Here is a 16,865-nt window from a genome sequence, read left to right as displayed (position 1 = left end):
TTCACTCCAGGTGATGAACACTGCTTCTCTGACCATACTGAAAAAAGAAAGGGGGTGGGGGGAAAAAGCCCTCACAGACACAAAGAGACATGAACCCAAATAACCCAAACCACAGAAACAGAACACCAAAAATGGACAGCAAAGGCCAGCTTTTATCAATCATCTTCCTATCTCCATTTATGCTTTGGAAAAAAAATATGTGTGGCATCTGTGACCTACAGTATTCCAATTGGCAAGATTCAAGTCTCCTGTTTGGTTGATTATATGTTTGAACACATGCTTGGGGCTGCATGGAGCAATTTGAATTACAATTGAGGAGCAATGAACATTATCATTTTTGGTGAACTGGAGCTTTAAAAACATCTTCCGCCAGCTAGCAAGAAAGAAAGCTAGTGGGAGAGGCAGGGGAGATAGGAGATTTGACTTAAAAGGTCTGGAAATTGTGTAACAGCTTTCCACCTTTTTCTGAACGTGATTGTTTAATGGTGTATGCATCTGGGCCCAGATTCAGCAGAGCACTTAAGCATGCATTAACCTTAAGCATGTGAGTTATCTCATCCCTATTCAGGATAGCACTTAAGCTTAATTTTAATCATATGCTTAAGTGAAAAGGCGTGGGATCACTCACATAGTTAAAATTAAGGATTTGCTTAAATGCTTTGCTGAGCTGGGGTTCTAATAACTCAGTCCTATGTCCTTGTTATGTTGGTAATATAATGCTGAAGGAGTGCTCCTCTTACACCTCCTCTCATACCTGCTCTCTTCTCAGATTGTTACTTTATGCTTGCTTACCTACCCTCACTCTGCACTGGGCACAATGTGTTTCTGAAAGTTGATACATTTATTAAACATCCAGAATGTATCTGCTGGCCCTCATTCAGGGCGTGATCCAGCTGCCATTGAAGTCAATGGGAGTCCTGGCATTGACTTCAGTAGCAGCTGGATCAGGTCCTCTATTGGCATCCTGGATGAATCTGCAGAAATCACATAGTCGCTAAGGCTGCGAAAACCAGCACGGTGAGGGGATATTCTTTAACAAAAACAGACAAAAACATTCTTGGGATTTCTTGCTCCATAAACACTGGGTAATTTTAATTACAGTCAAGAGATTTAGATTAAAGAGTTAAAGTATAATTTGCAGCTCATCACATTTTAATAAATTAGAATATGGAATTTGTCATTATTTTTGGTGATCTAGTTGTTTGACATTTTATTACTCTGTCCATGTAGCACCTTCATTCATCTTTCTGATAAATTGGGGGTCAGGGTGGAATACAGATCAAGTCATTGTTTTTTCAATGTATTTCAGGCTCATTTGATGAGTATGTTGCATCCTCTTATATAATATTTTAAAATAAAAAGATCACATATATGCATGCACGCACACACAAATAAAAGAGCAGACACAGTGGGCGTGATGCTGATCTCACCCCCAACGGACTTCATTAATAACTCCACTGAAGTCCAGGGCCGCCCAGAGGATTCAGGGGGCCTGGGGCAAAGCGGGGGAGCTTGCACTCACCGGGCGGTGCTCTGAGTCTGCAGCAGCGGCATTTCAGCGGTGGGGTGCCCTTCAGTCGCTCCGCGTCTTTGGCAGCACTGAAGGGCCCCCCGCCGCCGAAATGCCGCCAAAGACCCGGAGCGACTGAAGGGCCCCCCTGCCACTGAAATGCTGCCGAAGACCCAGACCACCGCCGGGTGAGGAAAGGGATTCTCGGCCAGGGCTCGCGGGGCCCCTGTGGGGCCCAGGGCCTGGGGCAAATAGCCCTCCCCCCCCCGGGCGGCCCTGCTGAAGTCAAAGGAATTACAGCAATGTAAAACTGGTGAGAGATCAGAATCAGGCTCAATAGCAATGACACACAACAGACATACAAAAGTATTAAAAGTGCTCTCTGGGGGCTTGGTCTACATTATTGTTTCATATATCAGCTTTTCCAGATTCTACATTCAGAGCTGAGCTGATTTCCTTCTATGTCTCTGAACAGAGACTATAAAGGGATTTTTTATTTATTATTATTAAAGATGAGATATTAACAGAGATGAATAGGCGTAAAAGGAAGAACAGTTTTACTAGATCCATGTTAGTTAATATGTGTGCTTGGTCTTATTCATCACAAATTAAAAACTATAGCCGAAATAATGCTATAGGAAAGAGCTAGGGTATATTCAAATATCCAATTATTCATATTATGAACTGCTCTGCAAGGAAACAAAAGTTTGCAGGCATTTTTTGAAAGGGTTTAAACATGAGGGGAAAATATTTAAAACTTGACTCTCTCTTTAGGCCTCTATTATCAATGAAAAAATCATACATATTGTAACATGGAAAAGTGTGTTCAGGAAGGCTTGGCAAACGAATAGTAAATATGGAAAAACTCCCTGGATGCCTAGCCTATTAAAATCAGGGTTTGGATGCATTAGCAGAGTTTTGAAGTAAAGCTCAGACCTCAGTTCTGCACGCAACGTGACTGAAGAACTTTCTTTTACACAAGTTCCTTTGTTGCTCATCTTATATTCCATTAATAATTTCAAATGCTACATCGCAGTGTTCCTATTTATTGTGACCACTAGTTTAGCTGGGCACAGGAACTGAAAAAGAGAAAGTGTGTGTTTCTTCCTTACTTTATTCCTTTGATGTGTTTAGTGTATATTATTACAACAAGAAAATTTAAAGTCGAAATAATTCACATAAAAATTGCTGTTTGTTGTACTGAGAAGGCAAGATGACAGTGAAAACAGGATTATCTATGGGTTGGAAACTTGGAGCCAAATCCTCAACTTCAGTGGAAATGTGTATGAATAAGGATTCAGTAAATTGCTCAGGATCGGGCCAGAGGTGGCCAGTAAAGCTCACATAAAATGAAACTGCACATTTAATTTAATTTCATTTTAAGTGCCTCCTAAAACCAATTGTTGGAATACATAAATTCTGTAGCACTTAGAATTTTCATAAATCAACCATGTTTATCCATCTCTCTTTTATTCTGTAAACATTAGTCATGTACACCATAGCATATAATGCTTCCTCCAGTCCCTGGTGACTTTCACATTAATCTAGTATTTTTTAATAACAACACTGTTACATGTAAAATTACAGTTTTGACCATAAACTCATTAGAAACAAATTGTGGTAGTCTGTGCTCCTGGTCTCTTTGGCTTTCTTAGTTTTCCATTTCCATTTTTTTATTTTACATTACTGGTGCAAGTATTTTGCTGTTTGTTCTTACAAAACAGGGATCTCTGGAGGGTGGCAACATAGCGTTTTTATTTTACATGATACGAAATAAATAAATAAATAAATAAATAAAAGCAACTGCTTTGCCTAAGCCACAACTCTAACATAAAATGGGATGTCTGATATCTTTTACATTCTGTAATGAATGTTTTTAAAAACTAGAGACAAAAGTTGAATTCTCTTGAAATACAAGGAGCCCCGTATACTCTATCCAGAAGCTACATACAGTATGGACAGGCAAAATGATAACTCCCTCACACGGCTCTGTCATTGTAACTAAGCCCTGACATAAAAGCCTTGAGGGTGTGGTTAAAAAGGACTGACTGCCTTCCAGTGTGCTGAAAGGAAACTTCAGCATCCTTGCTCATTCGGTTTTTGTATAAAAACTGACAGATGTGTCAAAGGTGTGATGGTTTTGTGAATAAGTAATAAGTCCTGACAAGTTGGGCCTTATCATTCCATTCAGCCTAAGGTGAGGTAGGGGCCTGAGGTAATAACAGAGGCAACTTAAAATCTCTAGATGGGACTTATGTGATGACTAGCCTCATTCATCTATGCAATTGCTGATAAAAAATATTTTTGATGACAAATATGTCTGGCCAAATTCATCTCTGGTGTAATTCCATAGAGGCCAATGGAGTTACACCAGGGATGGATTTGGTGTCTCAGATTTATTTTAAATGAAGGCTACAGGAGCTTTGCCATAAAGGCAGTTGCCTGAATCAAAAACCTTCTTATCCAATCTCAATACAGATTCGAGTGGTACACATTTTATAATAAGGACAATGATTACCAGATTGATTTATAGGCACTTTAGTCAAAGGCTATGTTAGAGCATAGATCCCAGAGGTGAAAAAGCAATTATTAGTCTGAACCAGCCTGATCCCTAGATATCCATAGCTCACCTTACACTGAAGGATCCATTTCAAATGCCTTTGCAAACAAAACAAAACAAACCCCTCTCTAAAATTCTTCTCTTAGCAAAAGGAGGAAAGAGGGGCGATGTAAGGAGAACAAATAAAGAGAGTGATGTTCAAGTAGAACCAGTGCTACCAAAAATTAGAGGGAAATAATTGTTGTAATCTATAAAAGGGAGAAATAAAATGTTTGCATGCCAGACTTCTGCTGTTACTGGCAATCTTAAATTTACATCCTGTACTCAAAGGTCGGGATAGCGAGGTGAGCAGTATAGGTGGAATATTCTGTAAAGCTGGATTTTTATGCAGGAAGCATATCTCCATGGGAACACATGAATGTCAGTATATTTTTCCCAGTAAAAGCTGATGCCCTTGCTACTTGATTTTCATTAAAAGCTTTCTTATGAGAGAATTTAAAAGGAAGTACAACAATACGGAAACAACAATAGCTGGATGGATGAAGTGCAAGGCAGAAGCAGTGTTACTCCAGATGACTGACTAGCTCTTAAGCTTTGAGAAGGAATTCAGAGTTAGGGCAACGAGGAAGCCACTATGTATCTTCATACTTAGCTGCCAGTGGTGTGGATTGAGTCAGTGGAATCTGATATAATGTTTCCAGACCACAGGGAGAAGAAAGGAGATCTGAAGACATCACTATTATTGATTTGTTCAATCTAAATAGACAAGACAGACAAAGGGTGAGGGAAACGCATGCAACATGTGTATACAATGATCTGTATGGTGGTTGGCAGATGGTATGGTAGCCACACAATTTTCTGGGGAGAGAGTGTTTTGTTTTATATGTATGTGCGTGTGTGTGGGCAAGTCTACACTGCAGCGCTACATCGGTGCAGCGGCATCATTGGGGGCGTCCGGGATTTTTCCTCCCTCCCCTCACGCAGAGTGCGGCGCGGCTGATTGGGCACCTGGGCCTGATTTAGCTGCTCCCATTGGCCTCCAGCAGGCAGAGTCCCTCCTCCGCTCCCCCCCTCCCCCTGCCTCAGCGTCGCGTCGCAGCACTCTGTGTGTGTGTGGGGGGGGAGGGGGGGTTGTGTGCTCCGCAGCTTGTTTGGTTTAGCTCCACGTGGAGCAGCATGGTGGTAAGGAGAGTCCCGGGGGCAGTCAGGGAGCAGGAGAAGGGTTGGATGGGTCAGGAGTTCAGGGGGGGCTGTCAGGGGGCGGGGAGTGGTTGGATGGGGCGTGGGAGTCCCAGGGGTCTGTCTGGGGATGGGGTGTAGATAAGGGTTGGGGCAGCCAGGGGACAGGTAGGGGGTAGGGTCCTAGGGGGGCAGTTAGGGTGGGGGGGGTCTCAGCAGGAGTCAGTCAGGGGACAAGGAGCAGGGGGGGTTGGAGGTTCTGAGGGGGGTGGGAAGTGGGAGGGAGTGGATGGGGGTGGGGCTCAGGGGGGGCTCTCCCCCCATCCTCTTTTTTGATTGTTGAAATATGGTAACCCTAAAAAAGCGGTGCCCTGGCTCGGCAGGGAGGAGCCGCCTTCCGGAGGCAACGGAAAGCCAGAGTGTCGGCTTGCAGGGGCGGCGAGCCCCAGCCATGGAGGAGCCGGCGTGGCACAGGGAGGCAGCAGCCCTGCTAGGGGGGAGCAGCCACGCCCCGCGCCCCTCCTGCCCAGGCTGCGGCCTGACACGCCCTCCTCCCCCGGGGGCTCCTGCAGGCTACAGTGGATGCATGCGGTCGGCAGCCCCCGTGCACTCCCCGGGTCCCCCCTCACCACGTTCGGGCTTTGCGGCTCCCAGGCATGTGAGCCGCCGGGGCGCGGGGCCCTGATCCTGTTCCGAGAGGGGCAGCGGTGGTGGTGGCTCACACTCCCGGGAGCCGCAGAGCCCGAGCGCGGTGAGGGAGCAGCCGGGGGGTGCATGGGGGGCCGGCACCTGCATGCATCCGCTGCAGCTTGCAGGAGCCCCCCGGGGGGGGGCACTGGGCCGCAGGCTGGGCAGGAGGGCGGGGGGCGTGGCTGCTCCCCGCTAGCCGCGCCGCCACCTTTGCAGGGCTGCTGCCCCCCTGCACCACACCGGCTCCTCCATGGCTGGGGCTCGCCGCTGCAAGCAGGACGCTCTGGCTCTCTGGTGCTTCCAGAAGGCAGCTCCTCCCTGCCAAGCTGCTGCAGCGGTCCAAGCCCGGCAAAGCCAGTGAGTGGACTCGGGGCGGGGGCCGCTGGGGTGGGGTGGGGTGGGGAGAGCTTGCGGGGTGTGTGGGCACCCTCCAGGGGAGTTCAGGGGGCGGGGGGGGAACCTGGTCTGGGGAGCAGTCCCTGGGCACGGCTGGCCCCTGGGGTCTATAAAGGCTCGTTGGGATTTGCCCCTCAATGAACCGATGTCCGGGAGGGAGGGGGGGCGGGAAGGGTGTTGTGTTTCGGGGGGGCTGGGGTTGGTTTTGGCAGCGCTGGGCAGGGGTCGGCCCTCAGCTGTTTTCTTTGGAGTAATATGGCCCTCGCTGCTTTACGAGTTGGGCAGGCTTGATGTAGGGCATACTTCCATGATGGGAAGCAGTGATTCTGACAAAGATGTGGGGATGGGGGTAGATCATCAGCTGACTATGAGCTCCCAATGTAATTCTGTGGCTGAAAGAGCTAATGGTACTCCTGGTATACATAAATAGCGGAATCTTGAATAGGAGCAGAGAGGTTATTTTATCTCTGTATTTGGCACTGGTGCAACTGCTGCTGGAGTATTGTGTCCAGTTCTGGTGTTCACAGTTCAAGGAAGATGTTGATACATTGTAGATGGTTCAGAGAAGAGCCATGAGAAAGGATCTGGAAACATGCTTTATAGTTATAGACTCAAAGAGCTCAAATCTATTTTTTTTTAATAAAGAGAAGGGTAAAGAGTGATTTGGCCACACTGCAGAAGTACCTTCCCCTGGGGTATTTAATAGTGGGGTCTTCAGTCTAGCAGGAAAAGGTGTAATATGATCCAATGGGTGGAAGTTGAAACGGAACAAATTCAGACAAGAAATAAGGTGTAAATTTTTAACAATTAGCAGGTGGAACAATTTATCAAGGGTTGTGGTAGCTTCACCATCACTGGCAATTTTTAAATCAAGATTGGATGTTTAAGTAAAAAGTATTCTCTAGGAATTATTTTGGGGAAGTTGTATGGCCTAGGTTATACACAAGGTCAGACTAGCTGATCACAATAGTCCCTTCTGGCCCTGGAATCTATGATTCTAAGGTCACAGAAAAGAGCCAATCAACAGAGGAGAAAAACTTGAGGCCTGTTTTCCTGAATGCAGGAACATTGTAAGCAGAGGCTGCATAGTGAATAGTTTGGAAGGCTATTAAGAGAACACAAGTGGTAGTAGGGATGGCTGAAATCCACCTCAGTTGGGCTGATCCAGTCTGCCACCAATGACTGGTAAATGAAGCAAAGTTAGGTCTACGTTTCCCAGCTTTGTTCCATTTACTGCCCACCCCCAACCCCTTTCTTTGTTTTAAATATTCCCTGACTCTTCTGGTCCTCAGGCTTGAAATGCGATGCCTGCAACGAACACTGTCTTCTTTCGACATTTTCACTCCCTGATGCCGTTGCTAGCTAGCTTAGAATTTTAAAGAGTGGTATGCACGCACATACTCAAACCCTTCTACTCTGAGGCTGTCGTACTCATCAAACATCCAGAAGTCTGTTTGCCAGAGTGCCACCGACACACACCGATGCATCATCCAGGCAGAATTTTGCTTCCCCCAGAGGTTAAGAAGCGGCACTGGAAATCCGCCTTCCCGCTGTTAATGTGGCAGCACAGAAGCCCAGTGTTTCTTACTTACGGTTTTATGTGACCCAGAGGCTCAATTAGAGGATGAGGTGGGGGTGGACATCTAAACCCTTCTTGGAGCCCCAAGAATCTCTCCCACTTTCATTTTATTTCCTACTTCCTCATCATCAAGCCCCATCACAGCAATTATCCCATCCCTCTGGCCAAACACAGATGGATACAATTCCCTCTGACTTTGAAGCCAGTCAACATCAGTCTTGAAATGGAGAGGTAGCTACAGAAAGTGACATAAAGCACTCTTTCCAACCCAGGGGAAAAGCAGTCACTCTCTGTAGAGCTCACAGCCCAAAGCAAAAGCCCTGCTCATTGCACTACAGCTAGAACACACATAAGGCTGGCCCTTGCTTTACTGTAACCCAGGTCATATCCACGTGTGAGGCAACTGCCTGAAAAACACCAAGTGAACCCTATTTCTGGTTAAGGCCTCAGACTGGAAGAACAAGGAAAGAGCTGTAAAGAGAAGAGAGGCTTTCATTCACTCTAAGAAGATATTCCCTCCAGCTCTAACTAGATATTAGATGAGAAAGAGACGGAAGAGCAGCAAGAGGCTAGAGACTTAAACAGAAACAGAAAAAGAATGATTGGTCACCTAAAGGGCCAGAGAAGAAACATCAAGAGAAGGATGTAAAGGATAAGGTACTAAACCTGCTTGGACTCTGCATGGATACAGGGGTCCACACTAGCATATTCCTTTGCAGAATTAAGGCCTAAATCTGACTCTAAAAACCAATAGAATTAAATAGCGAGTTATATAATTTCTATAGGATTTTTTAAACCAATTAAAGAATTTAATAGAAACAACATCCCTGCTCTAGCATTCTCTAGGTTGGTGTAAAAATCGACACAAGTGTTATTCTCTATTACATTCTACACGATTTTCTAACAAGGCACCAATGCTTTCTTATTGGGCCACAGGGAGGAATTTGATAACACAGCAGAAAGCAGGGAACTGACTATTCTGTCTCTATTAGGATAGCTGGAAATTAAAGTAAGTGGGCTACTGAGAACAATGGGGTCAGAGCCAATGGAAAAGCAACTTCCAAACATTTCAATTTTAGGGGCTTCCAACTATGGAAAATTGGTGCCATGTGGCTTTGGCTCAGGTCAGGACACTAAGGAAAGAACATTTAAAAAGCATGACAGTCCATTTAACAAGCTTCTCTCTGCCACAGACACTACAGTCCCTTCAGCAAAGGCACGCTTGTCTGTGCATACGTTCTTAATCCATTTTGTAGGGAAAATATGACCAGAAAGGATAAGCACTTTTGGGGGGGATGCTGTGCGTGGAAAAGCTCCATACTAGATTCTGCTGATAGGAGTAAGGGTTATGATGAATAAGAAGGAGCCATTGTGACCATAGTATTAGTTTTGTAACCAGTATTTCAAACCAGCTGAACACAGTATTGAAAGCTCCACTACTTTTGACTGTTAACAGAAAAATAAACATTTTATTTTCAAAGGGATAATGTTGACAGCAGAAGAACTAAAAATATAAACATGAATAAAGTGAAGCAGTTCACACGTTTCTGTCAAACCTTTAAAGAACCAGTTTGGTAACAATAAGAATGGCCATAGGAACCAGAGTCCGTCTGAAGGGAGTCCTAGGCTCTCCGACAACGGTGAGGGCCAGGGGAAAACGCTGCTATGCCTACGTGTTCAGTCAGATGAAAGCAGAATTTTGAGGATGGTTACACATCTGAATGCAGACACAGAACAGACGTCTCTAGGCAAAGATACTGCCTGGGCTACTTGCAACATTCTTGCTGTTTTGAAAAGTTGATAGACTTGGGGAGAAAAGGAGGTGGAAAATAATGGGACAGTCTGGAGTTGCTTCTCTTCAATCTCGCTGCTTATTCATGCCATTAATATTTTAGGATGACAGAAAGAGAAGCAAGTTGGGGGTTTGAGTCAGAAAATAGGGGGCTAATTAATAGTTAATTGGTGGATTTAGAGTTTGTCGTTTGTCATCATTACCAAATATTTTATATCTAATGTATCCTGTAATGCCAGATGTGTGCCAGGCGCCCATCTCTCATTTTGTATGTGTGTCTGGAAATTCTGGTTACTTGGCCCAGGTGCCAAAAAGCTATAGCCTTTTAAGCTCTAGAATAAATCGCTTTGGATACTTAGCTACCCAAGAGCAGAGAGAGACTTATATGGGAATTAGTTGCCCCAGCAGATGATCGGCTTATTCTACTAGCCTTTATAATTTTATCTTGTTCAGGAAGAATAGGATTTAGGAGAAGTCTGAGTCATTCTAATAAAACATATAATTGTGTCTGTGTTATAATTGTAAGTGTGGGATTATGCCTATTATTAGCTGTCTCAGTTGGCAGGAGCAGTGTTCTTAACCATGACTGAAGACTACCTTAACCCAGCTTAGGGTTTTGAGTTCAAAAGCATAGTAGAGTTTTGAGAGACAGAAGAAAAATGGTTTCTTACCAAATCTTCTCCCAGGCAATCAAACAATATTGTGATACTTTACATTTATAAAGCATCCCAATATATTCCAAAGTAAATATATAAATACAGCACATATGAAGTGCATCTCCCATGGAAAGATAAACAATGAAGATCATGAGCACAAGCAATTGCACAAGGAGGGATGCAGTCCATGCAAAGTAGGTAGGGTGTGGGGTTTTATGGCCTCTTCTGAAAGACGCATACACAGTAAATTGTATGGAAATCAATGTATTGTCGTTGGAAAGTTAAAGGGCTTGGTAGATTCTGTTACCATTTAAACCCAAAAATCAATTGGTAGGAAACTTATGTTTTCTTGAAATCCTTATTAATAGTAGCTGGGGGATCCCCATGCATGCTGATTGACACTAGAATTGTTCAAATAGATTTTTCAGTTCACTGGCAATTAAAAAAGAATAATTTCAGGTCAAACAAAATGTTTCATTTGACCTGAAACAAAATGTTTCATTTAGGAATTGAGCACTTAACATTTTTAATTTCATTTTTAAAGGAAGTTTCAAAACAAAAGAGTCGTTTCCAATCAAAATGTTTCTTTTAGAAAATGGCAAAAATAAAACTGATTTTTTTAATTAAGGTTTTTTTCCAGCTGAAACAATTCCATGAAATTGCCACCAATTCACAAAATGTTTCAATGCCACCGAATCTGCATATTTTTGCTGCAAAAAATTGTTGGTTGAAAAATTTCGCCTAGCTCCAATTGAGACCAGTTTGCATATGCTGGGGGCTCTTTTATGTCATCTAAGTTTTAGTTATTGCTATTAAAATGTAACTCAATCCTTTCTGCCATACTTGATGAATGTATGAGTCTCATGCATTTCACATATTGTGTCAATCACAACACAAGGGACAGGGCAATGGTGAATCAGGCCCCCTTGAACTTTGTACTGATAAGTATCTGTACTTACGTGCCACCTGTGATTTAAGAATCCCCCCTCCTTACACCCTCCACCATGGAGTCACAGGGACTACTCATGTGATCAAAGTTAAATATGTGCTTAACTGGTTTCTATGATTACAGCCAGAATGTTGCACACCTTAAAGGTTCAAGGCCTTTGTCTCTTCCCACTTTTAAAAAAGCACCTTAAAGATTTTCGCTAGATATTTTTAGAGTGATCCTCTAATTTGGTATCTTTAGGTTTTTTTAAAACCTGGTCAGCTTCACTTGTTTTTATGTACATGTATTTTAAGCAGGTGGAATTCGATTATGTTTTTATAATATTTGCTTTTATTCTGTTGTACAGCTCCCCTGGTGCTTTGGCAGGGGAACCGCATTAAAAAAAGAGATGAATTAATAAATAATAAGTAGAATTTAAGAAAGTCAAACACTGGGGGGTTTTTTTTGCACTTTTTGCCAATCTATCATGTTTTTTTCTTAAGCAGACATGTTCTAATTTGAGGTAACCATGCAACCTGCTTAAAGATTTTTGACATGCAGAAGACGTGTCCTTCATCTTGATTTAATGAAAATGGTCATTTTGCTGTGGATTTGTGTGTTGTACATTCAGGAGCTGAGTATGCCCATTTGAGTTTTTGTAAGTATAAGATGCCCTGCAGATTGTTTCTATTGTTTTAAAATTCCAATTAACACTATATTGGTACTTTTGCCAAATGAAATTACTACCCATTTTTCAGATCATGATTGCTGTGTTTCAACTTTTAGTTGTTTCTCTTACCTTTATAAGTTATTCCTTTGTATCTCCTTTTTCCTTTGTACCTATGCCTGTTTGTCCAATATATCACACAAACTGATTCTTCTTGAACCTCTCATTTTATCAGGCACAATACCATGAAAGGCAGTGATTTGTGGGCTTGGGCTAGCAGAGACAATGCATGCCTGGGTCACTAGTAATTAAGGAATGTCAGTGGTCAGGAAGGAGAAAATCAGTTCAAGCCAAACCGAAGCATTTAGATATTTTACGGCTGCATCCTTTTAGGCCTCTCTCAGCTTATAAATATTAATTTAAAGACTACCAACAAGGACAGTAAACGGATTTAAGCATAAAACTTCCTGTCAGCAGTGATTTATGCCCAATAAAAAGAGAGCTGGATAGAGAAAGCCTGCTTCGCTAAGTTTATGATAGACAGTGAAATAGTGCCATCAAAATAAAAAGGGCTTTCACTATGTCGTCTGCTGTATGAGGGTCTCCATTCTTAATAAGCATCATGGTGGTACTGTATTGTTTTCTTTTATAAACACATTTGACTTAGTGAGGGAAAGGTCTATGACAGTGCCTACAATGGCAATGAACTTGTGTGGTTTTGCATGATCAGCACAATATATAAGCAAAATGATAATACATTATCCTTTTTTATATTAGTAGTAAAATCATATTGAATTTGGGTATGCCAGCATAAGGTGTCAAAGCTACATTTCTTTCATATGAATGCCAGCACTGCAAATACGAGGGAAAAAGTCAGAAGACCCTAGATAGTGCATTGAAATGGGCTTTGAAAATGCAAAGACCAAACGAGACACTGATTTATTACTTTAAAAAAAAAAAAAACTCTTACAGGACCAGAAAGAAGAAACCAGATATTCTCTGTAAATTATAATATATGGTCAGAGAAAAAAGCATGAGTTTTTAAATTCTTTTCCCCGTTCTTCTGAAAAAATCCAATTAATTCACTATATTATTCTTGCTCACAAACGTGAGCACAAAACACCTAAATACTTGCTGAGTGTGAGCTAAATGACAAAAGTATTAAACTGAATTTAATAAAATGAATGTCATATTTCTAAGTCCTCTCTGTTCCATCCAAACAGAGCGTGTGTGACCTCAACATGCTAAATTTAGCCTCTGTTGTACTCTTTAGCTTCATCCTGTCTCTGAAGCTAGATCTACAAATGGACACACAAAGCACACACTAGACTATCGAACAAGCTCACTTGTTCCCACATTCACTTTAGTAACAGAACAGCAGTTAAAACAGTAAAATACAATAGATACCCCAATATAGCTAGCTTTCTTCTTTTATTTGAAGTTTGCTAGTTTAATGCTTTGGGCCTAAGGCCTAGTAAAAGGGATTCCATTGTGAAGCTGGTTCAGTTTCCCATGGGTTTACTCAGTCATAAGAGTTATTTCTTTGTGTTGATACACTGGGCAAAAGCAGCACACCTTGCAAATGGCTGCCACCTTTGGAAAAGGGGAATTTATAGGGGGACTTTCTCCCAAATGAATGGGCATACATTGCTGTACATGGTCACTATGACTTGATAGTGAGGGGGGTCTTCATGGAAACTAATAAGTGGGTGACACGTGGAAAGGACAATGGAGCATGGAGACACCTATTTGGGAAAATACCCTTTTGAAAAAATGCTGTACATTACAGCAATGCTTTGTCGGTGGAATTAACATGAAACAAGAGTCCTTAGAGAGGCTCATTCTGGAGAGAAATGAAAAATACATAAAACTTTGTTTAATTTATGGAATTTATATGCTGCTGACCAGTAAGTATAAAGTTCTGTTCCCTTGGTCCTCACTATCACTCATGTATTACTTGTCAGTAAATGTGGTGCACTCAGAACATAACAGCTACGGTAATATTTCTGTTCCCACTGCAGCTTTACTACACCCATGAAACTCTGTAATCTTTAAATTCCCTCACTGTTAACATCTGCTGAAACATTATTGGTCCCAGCATAGCCAAGCTGCTCTGAAATTACATTTAGCAGAGTAGTTAATGCTAACAGTATAATTCTAGAAGCAACCATGTTTTTAAAAGGCTTTATAACTTGCACAAGGACTGTGCTTCCTTTTGCTTTTATTCTTTCCACACTTTTCTGTTTTCTATCATTATCTCATTTGTATGCTAAGAACCATGTTTAAATAGCATTTTCTTGCATTTTTAGATCGATGTATTATAATTCTATTTCTTGGCCTAAATCTCCAAAACTAACTTCTGAAAACACCCTTTTAGTGTGCTAAAAAGATTCAGCTGCAGGATCGGATTATAAGTGTTTAGAGGGTTGAGGTTGGAAATTAATCAGGTTTTAATAAAATGAATATATTTTATCACCCAGCTAGGATGCGCTGCATGTTTTAAATTCAAATGGTCTTACACATAAGCAAAATAAACAGGTTGCATATTGCCTTTGCTAATGAGGATCCCACAGTATATTCATGTTCTGATCGTAAAGAGTTCACATATTCAGGGCTTTGCTTTTATAAGGGAATAGCTGCACAGAGGATATTTAAACTTAAACAGCATAACTACTGACTGTTATAAACATAACAATGTAAACATTCTACTGAGATATTACTCAAAAAATTACAATACAAGCACAGTATGGTGCAGTATGCAGACCTGTATGCTAAATATTCCATTAATGCAATTGTTATACTCAAAGATAATTTAGTAACACGTTAACAGACCAAATAAACTTCAGAAACATTATTATATTCACTCTCCTTGAGTGATTTTCCTCCAAAGAAAAAAGTTAAACTTAAAATTTGTACTTGCATGTCAATGGCTAGAGAATATATTTTATCCATTCAAACATTTAGCAGTTTCAAAATCATCAGGTGTGTGCACAACAATTCTGCCATCTTTGCTTTACAAAAATCAACACTTCCCTTCTGTAAATGAAGAATTATTTTATGTTAACTGTATAAAACACAGCATGTAAAATATTATGATGTTCAAATATTTAGGATATTTACTTAACCAATTTAACTGTATTTTTTTCATTAAAAAAACACCTGTACTAATTTTAAATTTAAAAAAATATTTTAGTCGTTGTTGCATATTTACAAAAAGATGGCCCATAAAGCTTTGCAGCTTTAAGAATATTTATCTGCATTACCTAGACTTGCACAAGAATATATATAGTGCTCTCTATCTTAAATATAAGTTGTGCCTGATTCAAACACAGTGGTAATGACATCTGTGCCAGATGATAGTTAACATTTGTCTGTCTCTAAACTCTGTTTTTATCTTCTCATATCCCATCTACTTCTTTTATTAGTATTTGCTGCATAGGTATCTATCAAGGCTGATTCCCCACTCTGGCACTTCGAGTGCAGAAGGTGAGGGCCCGCAAGGATTCTAAAAATTAATACTTGCCACTCCAGGCTTGTATTAAACTTCCAAGGTTACAACTTTTCTCTGACCTTGGATTGGTAGATGCTGCCACCACCCAAGTGCAAAACCCCTTTGAGAACCCAGGAAGGCGCGCTTGGGAATTCCTTCCTGTGGGGTACCCTCAAGCCCTTTCACCCACTCCCCCATCTCCGTGGAAGAGCTGAGAAAAAAAAAGAAATCAGCTGTTGCCACCAGCTAATTAAACAACATACGCACAAACCTCTTAGGACACAAAAATCCAATTCTGTTATTTAAAAAAGGTCAATTTTATAAAAAAAACAAAAGGAAGAAAATACATCTAGGAACTTTTTATTGCTAGATTTAAAAAGAGCAACTATCAGGATTAAGCATCAAGAATAGTTTCTTGAGGTCCAGCTTAAAGGTTAAAAGCAAAACAAAAGCACCTGGGGTTAGCACAGAGGAGTCCATAAGCCATAAAGAAATAAAAGGGATAAACCTAATTGCATCTCCCTAGACATTTCCTGATCTACTTACATATCTGGGGTTTTAAATGAGTAGTTTCTAGGTATAATCCTGATGGGTTTTCATACCTGGCTCAAGCTTCTCACAGCATAACTCTGCCCTGTCTGCCTCTTCCCCGGAGAACAGCAGACAGACAGACAAAAGGGGAGTCTTGTTTCAATTTTAAAAAGTTCTAGCCTTCCCATTGGCTCTTTTGGCCAGGTGCCCATGCACTTCCTTTTACCTAGGCATAGCAGTGAGACTTTTTAACCCTTTACAGGTAGAGCAATTAAAGAAGAGCTACTAAGAGGGATTTTATAGCTGCTGGCTGGGTGTCCATAAAAGGGAGCTACCCCTCTCTCCCCCATTTATCACAGTATCGGTATCCATAGTGACATCATCTAATGTCAGTTAGAGCCACTCCATTGAAGGGGTTTCACAGGAGTGTCTTGCTGATAATTACTGTGGCTCCAGTAACTACAGTACTCAGTCAATTCAAAGGCCTTTATAAAAATTATCCAATCTGTCTTTATACATCCTCCTGTGCAGTAGTCCTGGAAAGACATTTTTAATAGGGATGTCTTTTGTTATTGTTTTCTTATTGTTTGGCCTTGCTCAAACTAGTAAAATAAAATGTTATAAATGAGGATTACTAAGGCTGAAGTATTACAGCATATAAATTATTTCAATTAATACAAAGCCTTCTTCTTGTTGGATGTTAGAGTGAAATAATGTGCAATATAATATGGTTTTGGAATCTGATTGTCTCTGTGTGGTGCTGTCATCCCCATATCTAAATTCCCAAAATAAAATAATAAAGTACAGCACCTGTCTAATCATGGGCTAGTTTACATATTAGGTATAGTATGCGCCAAATTGTTCACTTGGTAAGTAACCGGTCAGTA

This window comes from Emys orbicularis, chromosome 3 (assembly GCF_028017835.1).
Source record: "Emys orbicularis isolate rEmyOrb1 chromosome 3, rEmyOrb1.hap1, whole genome shotgun sequence".
Taxonomy (NCBI): Eukaryota; Metazoa; Chordata; order Testudines; family Emydidae; genus Emys; species Emys orbicularis.
This window is presented reverse-complemented; position numbering follows the sequence as displayed.